Genomic DNA, 8087 nt, shown 5'->3' with positions numbered 1-8087 from the left:
TCTGGGATACAAAGATGTAAGTATAGAAATGTAATGTAACCATTTTGCTGAATTCTGCTCTGACCTTAATCTTATACACCAAGCCCCTGAATTCAAAAGCTTTTTTAGACCCTGATTAGAAGCTGTGACCTGCAGCTAGGCCCTTGATTATCGGGGGGGTTAGATTAGGTTTGAAACCAATCAGAGTATGGCAGCAGGAGAAGGGTCAAATACAGTCTGGAAATTTGTAGATTTTTAAGCTTGTTGGAAAAAATGTAATTATGGCATTGCTTTTGCACAGACATACAATTCTGAAAAAAAGTTCTTTATTTATTTTGAGGAAAATATGAAGAAAAAAGCTTAGGAAATGCAAAAAAAAACATAATAGTCATCCAGGATGTGGTCTTCACTGTGGTCTTCATTGTGGTCTCATTCATGGATGTGAACGCTGTACAATAAAAAATCAGGACAGGAAAATTGTGTATTGGACTTTGGTAGAGAGTACCCTGGAAGGAAAAAAAACAAAAAACAAATGGATACTTGACCAAGCAAGGCTCATTTCTCACTCAAAGCCCAGATAACTACACTAAATCTCCCTCATTTTGGACTTATTATGAAGACAACCCAACAAGATGGATAGAGACAATCAGAGGAACCGTGAGGAAGCTATTAAGGGCCCTAAAATCCAAACAGAGGAAAAGATACTCTGGAGAAGACTCCTCATATTGTTCAGAGGACACAGAATGTATTGTTGTAGTAAACAATAAAAAATAATAATCATTATAAGCATAACCGAGATGAACAATACTTACAAATTACTGCAAAACCCTGACATTCTTTACTCTTTCACACGCAGAAAACACTTGTCGGGAATCAGATACTAAATCCTTCCAGGGTGAGAAATAGCTACTTCTCGGGTTGTCATCAGCCGCAGCCATGTTCTGTGGTGTTATTATTTAAATCTTTATAAGTCTGTAACAATTGGTCACAAAAGAAGACAGGTGTTACCTCGTGGACAGCTTTGATATTATTTCTGACCACATTGTTAACACCACTCAAGTATAAATCAAAAAGGGGTATAATTACAGTTGGCGCGAGCATAAATTAAAGCCCTGCTTTCTTCTCAGGAGAACAGCGATCCTCAGAGACTGTGTGGATGGCAATAAAACTTATATATAATGGTTTTCGAGAGGCTTTTTTTTCCCTTTCCCTGATGGATTCCTTTTACCCATTTATCTCCGATGTCAAGGATGACCAGTTTCTACCGTGTGTTGGAGTCTGAAAGGACAAAAGCTAGCACAGACCATTTTCTTTTCTTTTTTTTAAAAATCCAGATTTTACCCAAATTTTCACCAGTTAGCCAAGACTCACTGTCTCACATGGTACTACCAACAGGAATACTGCAGGGAGTACACACTTCCTCAGAGACATGTGAAGCCCCAGGGCATTTCTACATTCTCTGGGTAAAGAATTGTAACTACCTGGCTCTGCTGTGCTATTAACACATGCACTGGCTAGTACCATGCTGAGTGGGGTGGAAGCAGGAGGGGGGTCAAACTAACAACCCAGTGGGAGCGAGGCAAATTGTGCTTTCTTGGAATCCCAGCCATGGATGGCTGGGGCAAGCTTATTCTGAGTGTGGTCAATTTCTTGAACCACTGGATACTGAACACAATACACATAACAAACACCCCATCAGGACAAACCTCGGGCCATAAAATGGAATGACCTGTAAGGAGTGGGCTGGTGGCCCAAAGCAAGACTTTTATTATGTCCCTCAGTAAACACATTCACAAAACAAGTGAAATAAGAAATAAACAACAATAATACAGCATATGGCCACTTGGGCTTGTCTCATATACATTAATTCCCTAACGTTTCATCTTAAAAATACAAGAATTCCACTGCGCATTGACACACACACACACGTTACATTAGATTGGTCTAATCTTGCCCACATCAGTGGAGAGAGAGGGACTGTGCTATTCTTCCCACCCACCGAGCACAGCCAATTACTCACACACTCCCAACTACAACTCCCCACACAGACATGCAGGATTTATTTTCTCCTGCTAATCAAGCACACCTGTGTCTAATCTGCTCAAGCTCCCACAGCATTTACACAAGTGCATTTAAATATATTTAGATTTGTGGCACTTAGCAGGCGCTCTTATTCAGAGGGACTTGGATAAGGAATTTGACATGGTGTCATGATAAAATATTTCAGGTCTTCTGTGAATTGCTACTATGTAATTAGAGAGTACTGGAAACACTTCACAGTAGATCGTCTAAGGCTGTGACACCTTTGCCGATTGCTGTAAACCTATATGAAAATCTATAAAGGGTAACTCCAACAAGTATTGATTGTCATAACAAGGGACACTGCAGAAGGTGATTGCTAATAAATTTCATTACATGTGCTGTAAAAGATGAATTAGCATTTAAACACATTTTGTTTCTCATATAAACTCTTCCTTTTTTAATACATACACTTTGTAGATAAGTCAAATAAAAGTAGGTCTAGGCAACATGAGGATTAACAGCACTAGATTTGGAACATTACCCCAAAAGGACCTATGTTATGTCCTTTATTTCTTTTTAGTTTTGTTTCATTAGCTTAGCTGCTAGTGTTAGCACAAACAAATGCTAGCCCCTGCTAAGATAACAATCTTCGCAACATCAGTAGAACAAAATGTAGATGTTAACATACATAAATGTGTGTCTTGTATCTTTTTAAGTGATTAGCGTTTAGCTTTTTTTTACCACTCCATCACTGATCATAATACTTTCTAGTGAGAAGCTGACTAGCGCGCCCTTAATCAAACTGATGCCTGTTCTGGCTAAGATCATGGTGGTTCCTGGACCCCTGGCTACAGATGGTAGTGTCATTACTAGGGATCAACTTTGCAATCACTTTTTGATTTAAGCTGTTGTCTTTAGAGAAAAGACATGCCATTTCATAAGAATTTAAAGCCTTCCAAAGATGAATACTCCATACTGTCATTTTCTGAAACCCATGCAGACAATGGGAGACTCCCACCAGTGACCCACTTACAGTGACCCAAAGTGAGGATCAAACCCAGGACCCTGGAGCCGTACGGCAGCAGGAACATTACCTGTAATGCCCCTTAAGAGTTTACACATACAGAAATCAAGCACTATATCAAGCATTTTTTTTCAGATTCATGATAAATATTTTAATTCTACATTTACAGTCAAAATCATTATTTATATATGAATGTATTCAGTATCACTCATGAATACTGACGAGTGCATGGGTGTGCCATAATTCACACTAGCAGTTGTGAATTGCTGCGTACGTTCTACTCAGTAATGAGGTCACTGACTGTAAGCGTCTGGCACTGCACAGGTTATCAGAGTTTACATCAACCTCTTTCAGTAATTAGTGTTATTTGCAATATGCACTTTATATATTGCATATGCAAATGTTACAGCAGGAACACCTTCCCTTTCCAGGAAGCAGTCAGTAGAAGCAACACACACACACACACATACACACAGCACAGACCACAGACATCCGATGTGTGTGCATCAGCAAACTCAAGGATGTCACCAAGTAAGAAATATGTTCTTCCTGCACTGACTGTGTCTAGTCCAATAGCTTGTTTTATTGAGCCATTAAATGGAATGGAGGTGCTAAAATTTGTAAATACTTCATAAAATGTGTGCAAATGTGTAAAAAACAAAACATGGCGTTTTTATTATTGTTTGGGGTGGCCATGTTTTAAATAGGATTAGTAGAGAAACTCTGACACCTCCATGTCACTAGGTGTCTTTATAATGTAGGACTGCTGTGATGCGCTTCAGAATCACAGCGGTTCTTATATGCAATTACCTGCTACAAGGACATATCTGTTGATATCTCTTACATAAAACATGTGATTAGGGTTATACTTAGTCCACACATGTTAAGAATGGGGACATCTTTAAAAATAAATGGAAACACTCAGCATGACGTCTGCTCACCTGGAAACATTAGGTACATTTTAGAAACACACCATGGACCAAGGGCCGGTCCATCTCAGGGCATTACACTCTCCTTCAGACACTGGAGCAGCTGGAGGAAAGCCATACAGATATAGGAGAACACACCAAGCTTCTCACAGACATGCTCAAGGTCTCATGGTGTATGAAGGAAACTCACACAAATGGACTTTCAAGAGAAACATTATACCATCTGATGGTCCCAGTGGACTTGTTTGAGGACCTGGAGTCTCCAGCATAAAAATCATGAGCTGTGGCTCAAATTAGTGTTTAATCAGTGTTAAATGGTGTTGCTTATAATATATTATGATCATATATTGATGTTCGTTGAGGTACTTCCCTAATACTCTACCTTTAGCTAACAACATTCATTCATTCATTCATTATCTGTAACCCTTACCCCGTTCAGGGTCGCGGTGGGTCCAGAGCCTACCTGGGAATCATTGGGCGCAAGGCGGGAATACACCCTGGAGGGGTCGCCAGTCCTTCACAGGACAACACACACATTCACTCACACACTCACACCTACGGACACTTTTGAGTCACCAATCCACCTACCAACGTGTGTTTTTGGACTGTGGGAGGAAACCGGAGCCCCCAGAGGAAACCTACACAGACACAGGAGAACACACCACACTCCTCACAGACAATCACCCGGAGGAAACCCATGCAGACACAGGGAGAACACACCAAACTCCTCACAGACAGTCACCCGGAGGAAACCCATGCAGACACAGGGAGAACACACCACACTTCTCACAGACAGTCACCCGGAGGAAACCCACGCAGACACAGAGAGAACACACCACACTCCTCACAGACAGTCACCCGGAGGAAACCCACACAGACACAGGGAGAACACACCACACTCCTCACTGACAGTCAGCTGGGGGAAACCCACGCAGACACAGGGAGAACACACCACACTCCTCACAGACAGTCACTCGGGAGGAAACCCACGCAGACACAGGGAGAACACACCACACTCCTCACAGACAGTCACCCGGAGGAAATCCACGCAGACACAGGGAGAACACACCACACTCCTCACTGACAGTCAGCTGGGGGAAACCCACGCAGACACAGGGAGAACACACCACACTCCTCACAGACAGTCACCCGGAGGAAACCCATACAGATACAGGGAGAACACACCACACTCCTCACAGACAGTCACCTGGAAGAAACCCACGCAGACACAGGGAGAACACACCACACTCCTCACAGACAGTCACCCGGAGGAAACCCATGCAGACACAGGGAGAACACACCACACTCCTCACAGACCCGGAGCGGGAATCGAACCCACAACCTCCAGGTCCCTGGAGCTGTGTGACTGCGACACTACCTAGCTAACAACATGTTGGTAACAATTTATTGTATTTTTTTTTTATGTATAGCTATATTAAAGGGCACTACTAATACCATTCTCTTCACTTAAAGTCAGGTCAGGCTTAAGACAAGTCAAGATAATATAAGTCACAGAAATCCATGTGCTGAAGCTTAAAAAAAAACAGCGATGCTTTTTTTTCCGCTGCTTTCCTCAACCCAAAACACAAATTCAGACATGAATAAAACAGAGACTTTAAACCTTGTCAGTTTCTGTGATGAAAGGCAGGAGCTGGCAGAGGCCTGTCAGGAGTGCTGCCTTATCGCCTCGCGTGCCTCTCTCTCCTTCTCCTTCTCCTTCTCTCCCCATCTCTCCCCCCACCCCTCCCACCCCTGTCTCTCTCTCTCTAGCTCTGCTTCTTTCTCTTTTCTCTATTGAATTTGCCTCTCTCTCAATCTTTCTCTCACTCGTCTTTTTGCTCACCTACCTTCTCACGCTCCTTTTCAATCACTTTTTTCCCTATTTTCCCTCCTCTCTCACTCTTCTTTCACATGCACACACACTCCCTGTCTCTGTTTCTCTATCTGTCTCTCTCTCTCTCTGTCTCTCTCTCTCTCTCTTTCTCCCCTACAGCAATGCCGCTGTCCTTTCTTCTGACGAGCAGCAGGAGAGAGGAGGAAGTGTGGGACGCTGAGTTTTTTTTTTTTTTTTTTTAAGAAGCGCATCTGAAGGTGCTGAAACTCCTATTGAGATGAAGGGTGTTTTCTTGGGAGCAGACAGACAGGCAGGCAGACAGACACAGAGACAGACAGGGATGTATGTGTTTTCTCTGCCACCTTATCGTTAATGGCTAAATGCTGATTAACTTCAAAAGAGCGCTCTCTTTTGAATGGTATGTTGCTGGTGTTTTCCAATTAATTCTTCTTAATTAATCACACCAGCCGAGGATCTCCGAGCTTTGTGCTTATGTTGATAATTGCTTGTTTTGAAATGGGTAGTCTGTCAAGAGTTCTGTCCTGGAGCATGAAGCAGGAACACTTCAAAGGGGTCTCTCTCTCTCTTGCACATTCCCTCTCTCTGTCTCACTCTTCTCTCTGCCTCCTCTCTCACTCTCTTACTTCCATCTCTTTCTCTCACTCAATCTGCTCACTTTTCTCTCGGCTCCCTCTCACTCTCTTTGCCTCACTCCCTTTCTCTCTTCCCACTCTGTTTGCATACGATGCACTCAGGCCACAAAAAATATGCCCATCCACCTCAGTATGACTTCTTACTTTTGCGCAAGTGAAGTTTCATAAGTCTGACATGTGTTCACATAAATATCAACAGTGTGTAGTTTCCTTTCTATTCTTTTCTAATCTAGTGACTGATACAGTTGAAATGCCACCTTTACCTTTCTGATGCCTTTTAAAAAGTAAGCATGCAGCACAACATAAAGCTATTATTAAGAATTTATGGCACAGAGACAGGCCTGCGTTTGTACGTGTGTGTGTGTGTGTGTGTGTGTGTGTGTGTGTGTGTGTGTGTGTGTGAGGAAAGGTCAGCACGAAGTTCAAGCATTATTAAAAGAAGCCTCCTACGCTTAGTGTCATGTGACTGCAGCTGATTTAGGCCCATGCTTGTTGCCCTTTACCTCTGTGAGGCCAGGAGGGATTCAGACTACGATACACAGTCCTCAGAGACCGCTGGGGTGGCATAAGGGGTCAAGTAGCCTGACCTTAGACCCAGACAGGTTTTTATTTTGTTGTTTTAGCCTCCTAAGGCGGATGGGCACTTTTTTTTTAAAAGAATTTCAAAGGTATAGAGAAAATAACACCATCAACAAGACCATCAAAGCTGTTTCCTATCATCAGGTGAACAATCCTGAAAACCCGAGAATGTCTAATCGCCACCTTACACCTGAAAACATACACATTTCTGCCCATTGTTCCACTGTGGGTCTGAAAGAATGTGAGGGTGCCTTTTCTAAAGAGGGATAATGCTGGAAATATGGAGGCTGCGGTAAAGATAAAGGGGGACACAACACACTGAAATAAAGCAACACAAAGCCCTCAGATGGCATTGAATGAAAAATGATGTATAGCCACATGGGCTCAGGAGTTCTTCAGAAAACCATTATCACTTTACACACCGCTGCTGCATTAAGAAAAACACAACCTGAAACTATTAAGCAAGGAGAAAGCCATAAATCAATTCTATGCACAAAACAAATGTGAGTTCTCTGGGCACAAGCTCATCTTAGATGGTGAAAAGACAGTGTGTACGTGAGCTGTGGTCAGATGAGTGTACGTGTTTTTGAGTGCTCCAGGCCCAAGGCGATAAGTCCAGTAAAAGCCAATGTCTGTCATGGTGTGGAGTTGAATTGGTGCCCATTCCATTCGTGATTTGCATGTGTGTGTAAGTGCCATTTCGGGGTCGCGGTGGGTCCAGAGCCTCCCTGGAATCATTGGGCGCAAGGTGGGAATACACCCTGGAGGGGGCGCCAGTCCTTCACAGGGCAACACAGACACACACACATTCACTCACACACTCACACCTACGGACATTTTGAGTCGCCAATCCACCTACCAACGTGTGTTTTTTTTAACTGTGGGACTCTCGTGTCTCTGTATTAAAATGTTTTAAGTGTGTTGCAGATGTCAGATTGTATATAGTTTGTTTTATATTATAATTAATTTAGTTTATATTAAATCTATTATGTAATATTAAAAATTCATTGTCTGTAACCGCTTATCAAGTTCAGGGTCGCGGTGGGTCCAGAGCCTACCCGGAATCA

General features: G+C 42.7%; 1 long non-coding RNA gene across 1 annotated transcript; it reads right to left on the bottom strand.

Annotated features, from left to right (window-relative positions):
• Positions 1 to 371: 371 nt before the first annotated feature.
• Positions 372 to 1426, bottom strand: LOC136671408 (uncharacterized). Its single transcript, XR_010795703.1, has 3 exons — positions 1066 to 1426; positions 792 to 951; positions 372 to 485 (listed from the first exon to the last, which is right to left on the bottom strand). It is a non-coding gene; the product is annotated as an uncharacterized lncRNA (long non-coding RNA).
• Between the last annotated feature and the right edge of the window lie 6661 nt (positions 1427 to 8087).

Source organism: Hoplias malabaricus, chromosome 16 (assembly GCF_029633855.1).
Source record: "Hoplias malabaricus isolate fHopMal1 chromosome 16, fHopMal1.hap1, whole genome shotgun sequence".
In the NCBI taxonomy this organism is placed as follows: domain Eukaryota; kingdom Metazoa; phylum Chordata; class Actinopteri; order Characiformes; family Erythrinidae; genus Hoplias; species Hoplias malabaricus.
Note: the sequence above shows the minus strand (reverse complement) of the source record. Positions and strands in the feature narration are given on the sequence as shown.